General features: G+C 40.1%; 1 protein-coding gene across 1 annotated transcript in view; it reads right to left on the bottom strand.

The window, feature by feature from the left end:
* lingo3b (leucine rich repeat and Ig domain containing 3b) overlaps nt 1-5721 on the bottom strand; it is a 33387-nt gene extending 27666 nt beyond the window's left edge. Inside the window, exon 1 of the mRNA XM_074651000.1 lies at nt 5572-5721. The gene's annotated coding sequence lies outside the window, so the exon portion shown is untranslated. The remainder of the gene's footprint in view (nt 1-5571) is intronic.
* Nucleotides 5722-12604: the final 6883 nt, after the last annotated feature.

The following is a 12604-nucleotide window of genomic DNA, read 5'->3' on the forward strand; positions in this document are numbered from 1 at the left end:
TATCGTGAGGGAGGGAGTGAAATGAAGAGAAAACGTCGAGAGGAAGAGGAGGTGGAGAAGGAGGTCAGGAGGTCGTAATAGAGCGGTGAGACTGCAGAATACTCGTAGTTCCCAGCTGCTAGTTATTTGCCCTGAGGCAGAAGCCCACTTGTTCATTATTGACTGGGATCGTGCCCTTTATTCCACACTGTACATGTGCGACAACACCAGAAGCCAGCATCTTAAAAGCCTGATAACCTCTGTGAAGGGCTGCACATTTAACCGAAATTTTTATCAAAATTGCAATATGGCCTATAGCAATTTTCCAATTGCGGGAGTTGCAATATTTGCTAAAGGTGAAATGTGTCAAACTACCATTTTAAATTAAATGTTGTTGTGCTCAGGCCTACACATCATATTCTACAGACTAAAGAAAACATCTATGTTTGGTACAGATCTCCGCAAAAAATCACGCCACAATCATTCTAATGTTTTTCAATGAAAATGAGAATAATGATTTAAAAATTATCATTCCCTCTAATATCAAAAATCATATTGTAAATGCAATATCAGTCAAAATAATTTCAATTTCAAAATCGTTCTCTGGACACACTCGTGATACTGTGCTGAATGATACTGGAAGCAAGACCATTAAATTCAGTTTTGTGAGCGACCTCTGAGGCAACCACAACGCTCTGTACTGTAACTCCACAGTTTAATAAAGACTTGTGTTTTATTGTGTGTGTGTGTGTGTGTGTGTGTGTGTGTGTGTTGGTAGACAGCCGTGGGCTTTGTGCCTTTGTCCACGCATGCACCTCAACCACCATCCAGCAATCTAATAGCAGCAATCCTACACAGAGGACATCCTTTAAGACCCTTACAGCATTTCTCAAGGTCAACCATCATCCTCACACACACACACGTGTGCACATACCACACTGAGATCAAAAGCCCCTTCAACACACCCACATACCCCCGGTCACCTTCCCAATCATTTCCTCTCACTACGCAGCCCATCACAGCTCCTTCTGTCCTCCCATCACGCTCACAATTTTTCTCCCCGAGGTCTTAACCTTCTGTGTTTCAGGATCTCCCATGTTTCCTGAACTCCTCACTCTGCTGAGGTGTTTAAACATTAAAGAGAAATTCAGGTTTCATGCGTTTTTCATAGATTTGACCGTCATTCCTTTCAGTTCTTATAAAACGGTACTCACCAATTTAACATTGCTAAAAGGAACTAACACAGGGCAAGAGTCACAAGCACTCAGGTTTTGAATAGAATTAACAATGTGGAACAACTAAACATCTTTTAATAACTATCTTGTATATGTTTACTATTTTGTATATTTTGCTCATTTCGGTATATTTTTATCTTGAATTTATTTAGCTTTTATAATTTCTTGTACTTGCACTGTGCACTGCCTGAGAGTTTGACACCACATTTCACGATACGTACTTGTATGTATATGTGACAAACAATATCTGTATCTGTATTGAATCTCTTGAATCTTGAAATGTTTGTGCTCTTGATACTAGACGTAGTTGCAGTAGATTTTAAACAAACTTCCACATTAGAAAAACATTTTTGGAAGAGAAAACAAAAGCAAAATGTGAAATTATTGTGAATGTCTGTTGTAAACATTCATCACGGTTTATAGATGGGCTTTATGGTTCAATTTTAACCAAATGGAGCCATTTGTTGAGTCACATGTTAAATATACTGTCAAATCCTAAATGTCCATGAGCTGTCTGTGACATTAAGCAGTTCATATAAACATTTGGTGCTCATTACAAACAGTACAACAACGCAGAGCTCTGCATAAACGCTATCATTCATTTGGAGTCGTGTTTTGGGCCACATGACATATGCAAGTCCCATTCTACAAAGATATTTTTAGTCGACTAACACTCATACGATTTTCTCGACTAATCGATTAGTTGTGAGTTTCTCCACAAGGAATCACACAAAAGCACCATTTTAAATCTTGTGTGTACCAGAGAAGTGCTCATAAGTTTTTTGTCATTCAGCATGAAAAAAGGCAGAAAAAACAACTAATCGACTAAAGAAATCTTAGTCGACTAAGACCAAAACAACCGATTAGTTGACTAATCGAATAAGAGGGGACGGCCCAACTCTGTAGCTGCTAAATACTCCACTATATTCACCAGTTAGTTGCTAACTGTATCTGTCTGCTGTTTGGTGTTACAGTTGTTTTTTAGAGCTTAGTTGCGGACCATGAGACCAAAGAGATGACCCTGATGAAGGCCTAAAACTGAAACGCACTGGTCTTACAAGTGTTGCTGGAGACTTTATCTCTTCTCCATGCACCTTGAGAAGTAGGTGAAGTTGTGCCAGAAATCTCTACTTTGCTCGGGCCGTAAAACCAAACAATGTGCTGAGAGACACTAAAACGTTTTGTTGGGGATAATGCTCTGTTGGATTCATCAATGCGAAAGACACCTTTTACATTACACATAGTCGTGTGATACATTATTAATAGAAAAATATTGATCAGAGCAGTTTTAAATATGCATTTATGCCCATCAAATGTTATGTATCTCAAGCTGTGCCAAGATTGAATTTTGCCAAGAATTTGAATTCAGTCTGTGTTAAGCTAGCTCTGATTTGTTACAGGAAAGAGCCACAATGCAAAACAAAAATGCCTCCGCCAACCAGTCAAGTTGCGGTTTACATCCATGTCTGTCCAAAATGTCATCACTTCATCATTTTATCCTTATCCTTTGTATGAAATTGTTATATTAGCATATGAATTATTGAGTTATGGCCAAAACGTGTTTTGTGAGGTCACAGTGACCTTGACCTTTGACCACCAAAATCAAATCAGTTCAACAGTCCAAGTGGACGTTTGTGACAAATTTGAAGAAATTCGCTCCAGGCGTTCCTGAGATATCTGTAGAATGGGACAGACGTGAGGCCACGGTGACCTTGACCAGAAAGGAAATCAGTTCAGAAAAATTCAGAAAGGTTCTGAAAAATATGGTGCACCTTTGCAAAGGTAGTTCTCAAGCTGTGGGTGATATATTCTAATGAGCCTGCAAGTGACATACTAAGGGGAGCCAAATCTGAACGGCTTGTTGAATCACATGTTTCCTGAGCTAGGCACCCAAAAAAAACTGACTGTATATGTGCACAAGCACTGAAAAGTGAGTTTTTCATGACATGTTCCCTTTAAATATATGTTTATGCTAAACAAATGTTGTGTATCTCCAGCTGTGCCGAGATTGTTTTTGAAGTCAGTCTGTGTTAAGCTCAGATTTGTTACAGTATACCATGGACAGACCCACACTGCCACACAAAAAATAGTATTAAAAATGGTTAAATAAATGGTTAAAATGTTGAGTTTAGTGTTTCGACTGCATTGCACCTGTCCAAAGAGTTTTCCTGTTCCATGAGGGATTATTAGCAATATTTTGAATGTTCTCACTTGCAGTTTTACCACAAAATTAAACCAAATAAAGATAATTTGGCTAACCTTTTGGCTGGTTTGTAACCTGTGTGATTGTCTGACCACTCATGTGACTTCCCCATGTGAGTACAGCATTACCATAACTCACAGGAATGATGGCCAAACTACAAAAAATGACCGAACTAAATAAACCAGAATTTTCTTTCAAGGAGAAGCAGCAGAATGCTTTTATGAATAAATCAAACACCCTCTGCTTCCTGTGGTGATCTCTATCTCTCCTCTCTCTTTCTTTCTTCACCTTCTTTCCCGGGGGTGGTTAAAAACTATCACTTTGCCACAGTATCCATTCACAGCAAAAATACATCAGCAATCCGCATGTGTCAACACCGAGACCAAACATTTTCACCCACATTCTCCCATTTTTCAGTCACCGTCCCAACTCTCTCTTTCCCTTTGACTCCTCATCTTATTTCACTATCGCCTCAATCTTCTTTTATTTAATTCTGTCACCAATCCCATCTTCCTCTTTCTGTTAATTAAGTCCTCTTCCTCACATCCTTCTCATCAGTAATCCTACAATACCTTGTTTCAAGTCCCTAACTCCATCTGTGTCTTTTCACGCAATGTTACAGGCTTGGCAGCAAAAAGGACAGTGCTGCTATCCTTCAGGTAGCTGTCACACTGCTGCGCTAAAAGGGTTATACTGGTGTGTGGGAGTGTGCCTGTTTTTATGTAAATATGTGCGTTTCTGTAGGAGATGTATTGTTGTAGTAAAGAGGTTATAAAGTGGGATCATAACAAGTGAGGTTTAAGGAAAGAAGATAGAGAAAAATAAATAGATATAGCCAGAGAGACAGAGGTTTGGATACATAAAGGAGTGGAAAGAAAAGTTGTGATTGGAGGGGTTTGAGCTCTCTGGCAAGTCTTTCCTCTCTCAGACAACAACAGCAAGTTTGCCCATATGCTGGGAGCGATGTGCCCGCCAGCTCTGTCTGGGCGAGTTTTTTTTTGCTTTGTTTTCAGGAAGACGAGACTGTGAGCAGCGATAAAGTTAGAAACCCAAACAAGTTAATGAGGAGCAGGAAATAATGAGCTGATTGCATGATTAGAGGCATAATTCTTCTGCACACTGGAAAGCCCCCACAGCTATTTCCTATTTACATATCTTTACTGGATCTATGAGAGCAGCAATAATATGAAGTGGCTGTCGTGTTCAGGCTTAACTGAGGTCGCTCTTTGCTCAGGTTGGGCCGACCATAAGAAAATGGCCATGAAATCACCACCCATCCTTCACTCTGATTGTTGAAAAGGCGGACAGGAAACTAGCCAGCCATGCTGTCCGGAGGGGCAGAGTCAGGTAAAGGTAATTGCTTAGCAAGAGAATGAAACAGCAGATAGGATCAGGAGGAAAGGGAGAGAGGTGACAGCCTATAATTGGAAACAGAAAAAAGAGGAAGATGGTGGAAAAAGAGGAAGAGAGAGACAGAGAGGGCTGATACACCTCATGCAAACCGACTGCCATAAGCCATATGCACTCTGCCACAACGTGACATGACACATGGCATGTCATGTTACCACACATGGCATCCTGCAGTGCAGCATGGGTAAGCAGAGCAATACATGTCTCGGAGCAGAGTGCACAACAAGTCCTGGCTTCAGATTTAACAAGTTACACCTATCAGATTTTTTACTGTGTACTATTTATGGCTGCAAATAACTCACATACAAAGTTAATGCAATGAGCGATGTTGCAGCCACGAAAAACAAGTGTTGAGATGAGAGCGATTGTTTAATTTGTGGGGTGACGTGAAACATGGCAGCATTCCACCAGTGGAGGTTTATTTACATGCATCACTCTGACAGCTTACGAAACCCATTATGAAATGCCTCCAGTGCTATACAATAATGCTATAACAGGATGTAGATGGTAAGAAAGCATGACCAGGCGCACACACACATAATCTCTCCTCCTCACCCTCCTTCCTTTGCTGCAAGTATCTGAGGGCAAGTAGGGAGACTTGTCAGGGTGGGTAGTCGTCAACCCTGAAGATCTGCAAACACGCACTGTTGCGTTTCAAGTGTTTCTGAGCTCTATTGGTAAAAACGCAGCGACATTGAGGATGAAATGTACATGTATGAGTGTATATGATGTAAGTGGACATACCCAGGACTGAAGCGTGGTCCCTGATGCCTCCTCATCTGTCCAGCTGTGTGCGTATGCGAATCTATTTTCCTCTCCTCCTGGCCCACAAGTTGCCGACACTGCTCCACACGTGCCAGCCCCTCCACTCCTCAGTCCGTCTCCGTCTCACTCTCAGACCCTGGCATCAGCAGCTGTACCAAACCTGCCACTCATCCCCCTCCCTCCCTCCCGCCGGCAGGCTCGTTTGTGTACACAACTCCTTTCACTCCTTGTTGGTTATTGTCCCAAAAATATGATCCAGGCACTCACAGGAGGGGGGGCTCATGTGAGATTTTCCTCTCCTTCAAACAGTGCTCCTCAGTGGGTCAGGGCGCCCTCCATCTCCCCTGGCGTGGATGTGGGATTATGAGAGAGGAGAGGGAGGATGGGGAAGGAGCGTGCTGTTGCTGTAGCTGTTGCCTCTGCCTCCTTCAGTGTGAGCGCCTCTCTCTCGCTTAGCATGCTTTTCATCTCTCTCTCTCTCTCCCTCTCCCTGCTCTCTCGCTCTTTATCTCTCACTACCTCCCTCCCTCCCTCTTCTCAGTCACTGTCTATCTGCTGCTGCTCCGGCTGCTTGGATTCACAATTCAGTGGGCTGCCGGGCGTACGGCTTAGGGAGTCTCTCTAAACATCCAGGCAGGAAGAAAAACGGAGAGACTGAGAGCAGCGATTCAGGAGGTAGAAAAACAGGAGAGGGAGATAATTGCATTTTGAGCCTAGAAGAGAGGAAAATAAATAATAATGATTAGAACACAAGATATAAAATGCTTTACAAAAGACAAAAACAAGAAATGTTAAGATTACAGGTGAATAAATAAAGATAAATCAGATTCGATAAAATGCAATTTAACAAATGGAATTAAAACAAAAGCAATAAATGCACAAGGCGACATAGCCTAGCTAGCATGGCTCTAGAATCCATGTATGTGAAACCCCGATGAGACAATCGTAGACACAGAGAGGCGACTAAACAACAATGGTGGCTCCTAAAGAGGTTAGTGTGGATGCTGCAACAGCAATCAGTTATATCAGAACTGGAGAGTATCTCTTCATTGACAGAAGAGCAGGTACTGGAGGCTATGTTTTCACCTAGTTTGATTGACAGATAGTTCATCCAATCACCTGCCAAGTATTTTCTGAAAGTGCCTGCCCTTTTCCAATGACGGCTTCTCAGATGGTTCTGTGTAACGAACCATCTGACAGGGTCACGTTAGGATAGTATATTCTTTGTGTTGTTAAACTTTATATTTTCTGGGATTAACAAAGATCTACAGTGATTTAGCTTTCAGAAAAACAGAAGCTTAGCCCAGAGACTTCAATATAATGACAATGTATGAAATACACAAGACACAAATCAGGGCTAAAAGAGGCAAAGAATAGAAACAATAAAACGTTCTCTCTTCTTCGATTCAAACAAAGATAAGGAACTAGCTTGCCTGATCTACTCCAGCAGGTTTCTCCAGAGTCGAGACGCCGTGACTGCCGAGGCCCGGTCTCCTCAAGCTCATATGGGGTTAGCATGTCAAAAACTGGGGGCCAATCCCATAGGTGGTCATTAAGATTGTAAAAATCCACTCTACCACGTACAGACGATGTCGAAATGCTTGAATTTTGGTTATATGCATTCATCTACTGGGTGAATGATCTTGCTGCAGCATTCTGAGCCAAACGGCACCAAACTGTTCCTGACGAATTATTATGAGTATAACATACAAAAGGGGGATTTAGGCTCCTAATAATACTCTTTGGGAATGTCATTCTTCCAGTGGGTTTGTTCTGTTTAATCATCTCCCCCTTTTTGCCTGAAGCATGCAGCCAGGGAGCGAACGAGAGCGAGAGAAAATAGACATTTTTATTGCTCGGTCCTGTTGCCTTGTCAGGGTGAATCAGATCACAGGTACTGAGGTTCAAACACACACACACACACACACACACTGAGAGAAACACACTCTTCTAGCCTGACCGACTGCCCCCGAGGTCAGTTAACAGCTCATCGCAGGAAAGGAGAAGTCTGGCCTGCGACCCTTAGGTCAGGTGTCGGGCACGTCACGATGCCTGGTGGAGGCCAAGTCCAGCAAACACCTAACACTCCAACCTCTGAGCCAGTCTCACACACACATAAACATACTACATCATGTGTTTTTCCTCAGTGCAACCACACAAGCGGGCAGATCCCAAACATGTATCTTCTCACTTACCAGTTAGTTTTTAGTTTTACTTTCAGGTTTTGAGATATCCACCTTTTAAAGTTTCTCCCCCGCTGCAATATTAGTCAATACTACACCACAGTATGAAAAACCTCTGTTCACCCTCCACTGCCAAAGACTGACTGCTGTGAGCAATTACCCCACCGACCCAACCCCCAACACTCATTACGTACTACACACTTTACTATCCTATTGCACATACTGCAGTAGTGCATATACCACCATATATGCTGCTACTTAACCAACATTGCACTAGTCATTTTATCTCGTTTTCACAGCTTGTCTTGGTATGTGTACTGCTTTCATTTTTATTTGTTGAATTACTCTATCTACTTGGCACGCTGCTGAAGAAACGCTAAACAGATTTTCATTGTTCTAAGCACAATGACAATAAAGATTTATTCTAAATACTCATTCTCCACTCCTGCAGCAAAACTCACTTCTCCACTGTATGTTCAGTGTGCTCCAAACACTCACATCACTGCCAAAATATGTCTGAATGCACCGGTTTCATCATCTCGTTCCTCACACACACAGCACGGGTGTTACTAGCAACATTAACGACGGCTCTGTTCTATTAGTGTCCCTGTAAGCCATGACAGGGAGCCAGCATGCTCAGCACCAGGAGCAGCTAAATGGAATTCAGCCATCATTAAATTTTATTATTTACACCTGTGCTTTTCTGCCTGTGACATGTCAAAGAGGTCTCTGTGAAAAAAGTCCAGGAATTTCCGTCCAACAGTTTCGTCTTCTAAACAAAACACCGGACTCAGTTACAGCGTTACAACCAATTATTTTATCTTATTATTATTATTATTATCTCTTTGGGTAAACTTATATTACACATTTGCTGTTGTTTATTGGCAACATCAGGCTGGCCGCTGACATAGAACAATCTTAGGCAAGTTACTGGAAAAATGTAGTCAATTACTCACTATTTATTACTTATTGAAAAAGTAATAGCAGCAGAAGTAATTAGTTACATTTATCTGATCTATTTGCTTTCCATCTGCCTTTAAACAGCTCCAAAGCCTCCGTACCACAGGTCACATATTTTGTATTTAACACGTGTAGAAATAGAAAATGTTGTGATTGAAAAAGCAGCCTACAGCCCCCAGTGACTGCAAACAGCACTCTGGAAGCTGAATGTTAATGTTGGCATTTTAGCTAAGATGACACAACATGTAAATAAGACAACTTTGGACTTCTATCAGAAAATGTATTCATATTCTTTAGGTGGAGGTTAGCTGCCTCTCCACACCTCCAGGTCCTCTGCCCACTGACTGTATCCAACCATCCTGGTAAGACAGCAAACAAGCAAACCTCCCATAGTTGGTCGGATTGTTTAAAGGAATTTGTAATTCCTTACACTGCTTATTGTGTAATACTGCTCCAGACCAATGATCCAGTTGTTTGTAGTTGTATTTATGCTGCTAAAGTTTGATAATTTTGTAAGCCACTCCCGGGTAAGTACTCTTTGCTCTAGGTTCAGAAGGAGCTAAGTTCTGAGTGCAATAACCATAAACACGACAACACAAGTGACTTCAGTAAACTGAAAGTTTGCCTATGAATAGCAAAACAAAAGCAACATTTACTTGGATATGAAAAATTAAAAACCGGGCCCTTTAAACCCAAAGAAAACTGTCCTGTGTTGGATGAGTCAGAGTGCACTCTCTAAGTATATTGTGTGTTCAAGCCGGTACCAGTCTTGAGACTGGCACGATCCTACCACAAAGCAGATAGTTCATCCGGCTGTTTCAGTGGCAACGTAGATCCGGGTTCCTGGAAATCAACCTGTGAGGCTCGCCATCTACTGGAATCATTAGATCTTCTTTACTGGATCTTCTCACTCAATAAAAAGACCTGCAGATATTTACAAACAAGGCTCATAGTCTCTGTTCTGCTTTCCTTCATATTTCATAAAAGTTTCTCTTATGTTGTACAATATCATACTAGATCATAACAACATCAAAGTAGGCGCTGACTGAATGCAAATAACATACTGAAGATTAAGTTACTCTCTAGTTGGACTTCCAAATTCTCAAATATTATAATTATTTTGTTCGAACAAAATATGCTTAGCGTATGCAGTATTGACACAATAGAATTATCAAACATGAAAATATAAAATAAACTGTCTCAGATTAGCCAATATTTGAGTAAGCAATGAAAAACATATATCTTACACATTAAACCTACAAACCTTACTCTCTCAGTGAAAGCTAAATTGTATTTTTCTGTAGAACCACAGCACCCGTTTCACCAATTGAGTAAACACAATAACTCTGGCAAAAACTCTTAGCAGTAACAGTAGAACAACATTTCGTAGTTCACTATTTCTTATCAAAAATACTGCTTGACAAATCTCTTAAAGGTCCCATATTGTAAAAAGTGAGCTTTTCAGGTCTTTTATATTATAAAACAGGTTTAAGTGCTATATAAATACTGTTAAACTACCAAAATGCTCAATATACGGAGAAACACACAGCCCGTATTCAGAAAATTGTGCGTTTGAAACAAGCCGTTAGGATTTCTGTCCATTTGTGATGTCACAAATATACAATATATAGATCATTACACGGGTTTAAAAATAAACATTCTAAATGTGTCCCAGTTTATTTCCTGTTGCAGTGTATGTAAACCATACACATCAGCTGACAGGAAGTAAACATGGACCCAAACTGTTGCCTAGCAACGCAATTCTTTTGCAATTCTGTTGCAATTCAGTTGAAATGCACTAAAACGGAGCGTTTCAGACAGAGGGGTAAATACAGGTATATTCAGGCTGACAGTATGAGGAATTTTTTTTTTTTTTTGAACATTATAGCATGTAAACATGTTCTAGTAGAAAAATGAAATACAAGTATGAACCTGAAAATGAGCATGATATGGGACCTTTAATTATCTCCAACAACATGAGGAATAAGTGATTAAGAACTGCACATTAGAAGATAATTCACGTTTTCTCTTTTAGTAATATGGTGAATATTACTAAGAAACTTACACATTAAAAATCAAGTGCACTATAGACACTTGATATTCACAAACCACAGTAAAATGCTATAACAGCCTTTACATGGAAATAACTTTGTTGCTAACACAAAACAAAACTAGCAGAACAGAACTGAGAAGCTAAAGTTAGATTAGCTTACCCAACTAATTAAGATGAAAGCAGCTCTTCTGGTTGAGGCTCCTGCAGAGAAACTTCAATAACTGTTTAGACTATAGAGTTCCTACTGTTTCTCAACTATTGTGAAGCTCAATGATGTTTCATGAGGAAACCACTTCTAGCTCAACATGACGTCACTGAGGCTGACACTCTCCAAACAACGGATTTATCCACGCGCTAATTGCACTGCAGAACTTCAGGTTACTGTTTAGAACGTTAAGGCCCAATTCCAATCCGGTCCGTGCACCCGCCCACTCCGTCTGTAGTCACTCACTCACAGCTCAATGAAGCACCCTTCTTTAAGATGATGGAGTATCAATACAGCAGCCACTTTGGGACGAACTTCCCTCTCTCCTGCACGGAAATAAATATCAGAATCAGAAATACTTTATTGATCCCCGGGGGGACATTGAGTTCTAGAATATAAATATAAATATATAATAAAAATAGAGAAATCATAAGAAAATATAAATAAGAAATATATATATAACAGCAGTGCAAATAATAATGTTAACAATATTACTGCACGCATTTATAAAAATTCAAGAATAGTGTAAAATAAGAATATTAGTTTAAATGTTCTGTATAAATAAATGCAGTGTTAATGCCGGAGTAAACCAGATTATTGCAAAACTGAATGAATGCACTAAATTATTGTACTGTTAAGTCAGTATTGCACAGTTGAAGATATAATAAATGATGGGGCTAAAGCTCCTGATAGGGGTAAAAATTTATAAATATATGTTGTATGTAAATATATTCTAGACTAAACAAGGGTATATTTGATCCTAAATACAATCTATTTACGTTATGTTGTTGATGTTGGTAGGACAATAAAGTAGAAGTAGTATTAGTATAAATTAAAAATCAATTTATCTTTTTGTCGAGGGAACACGTGCGATACTAACTTCCGGGTTGGCCAACTAAAATGTGTCATCCCTGTAGCACTCTCTATAACAGAAATAAAAGCATTAAGTTAAAACTTAAGTCAATAGTTCAATTGTTCATAACTTTATTCATCCCTATTTAAACCCGTTTGGTTCACCTCAGCCTACACCTTGATTCATGAGCAGCAGGAATTACAAAGTGATGTTAGTATATCCTTTTATTTTACCACTAGGATCAGTTTTGTCTCACTGTCTTACATTGAGAAGCAGACAAATGGTGCAGTGGAACGACACAATCAGATTCCTGTCAATTAGAGGTGTTTTATCTACGGATGAATCCACTGCTGCGCTGACTGTAACGGCCGAGTCGGATTAGGGGTTGCTCTTATCTGATGACAGTCTGCTTTAAATGAGTAGTGCACATCTCCGTCAGACTTGCTTGCCCATAACTCTGTTCAAGATGTGGAGAAGTTTCAAAGAAAGAACTTTCTGAACTGCAGATCTATTTTAACAAATTAGATGTTGGTTAAATGTGATGAGCTCCTAAACAGATAAATGTGTGACATCCTGTGGGAGCCTGTAACATAATTTGCTGCGACATTTGTTTATGTTTCTGATTTATTTTGACACTATTGATGGTATGCCATCTGACTGAAACACCAGAGGAGCAGGTGGTGTTTTTTTTTAACTGCTGTGTACTTAATGAACAACCTTTCCGCCGTACAAATGATTAAATGGAGCGCCAGAGAACA

The sequence above is a fragment of the Sebastes fasciatus genome, chromosome 11, assembly GCF_043250625.1.
Source record: "Sebastes fasciatus isolate fSebFas1 chromosome 11, fSebFas1.pri, whole genome shotgun sequence".
In the NCBI taxonomy this organism is placed as follows: Eukaryota; Metazoa; Chordata; class Actinopteri; order Perciformes; family Sebastidae; genus Sebastes; species Sebastes fasciatus.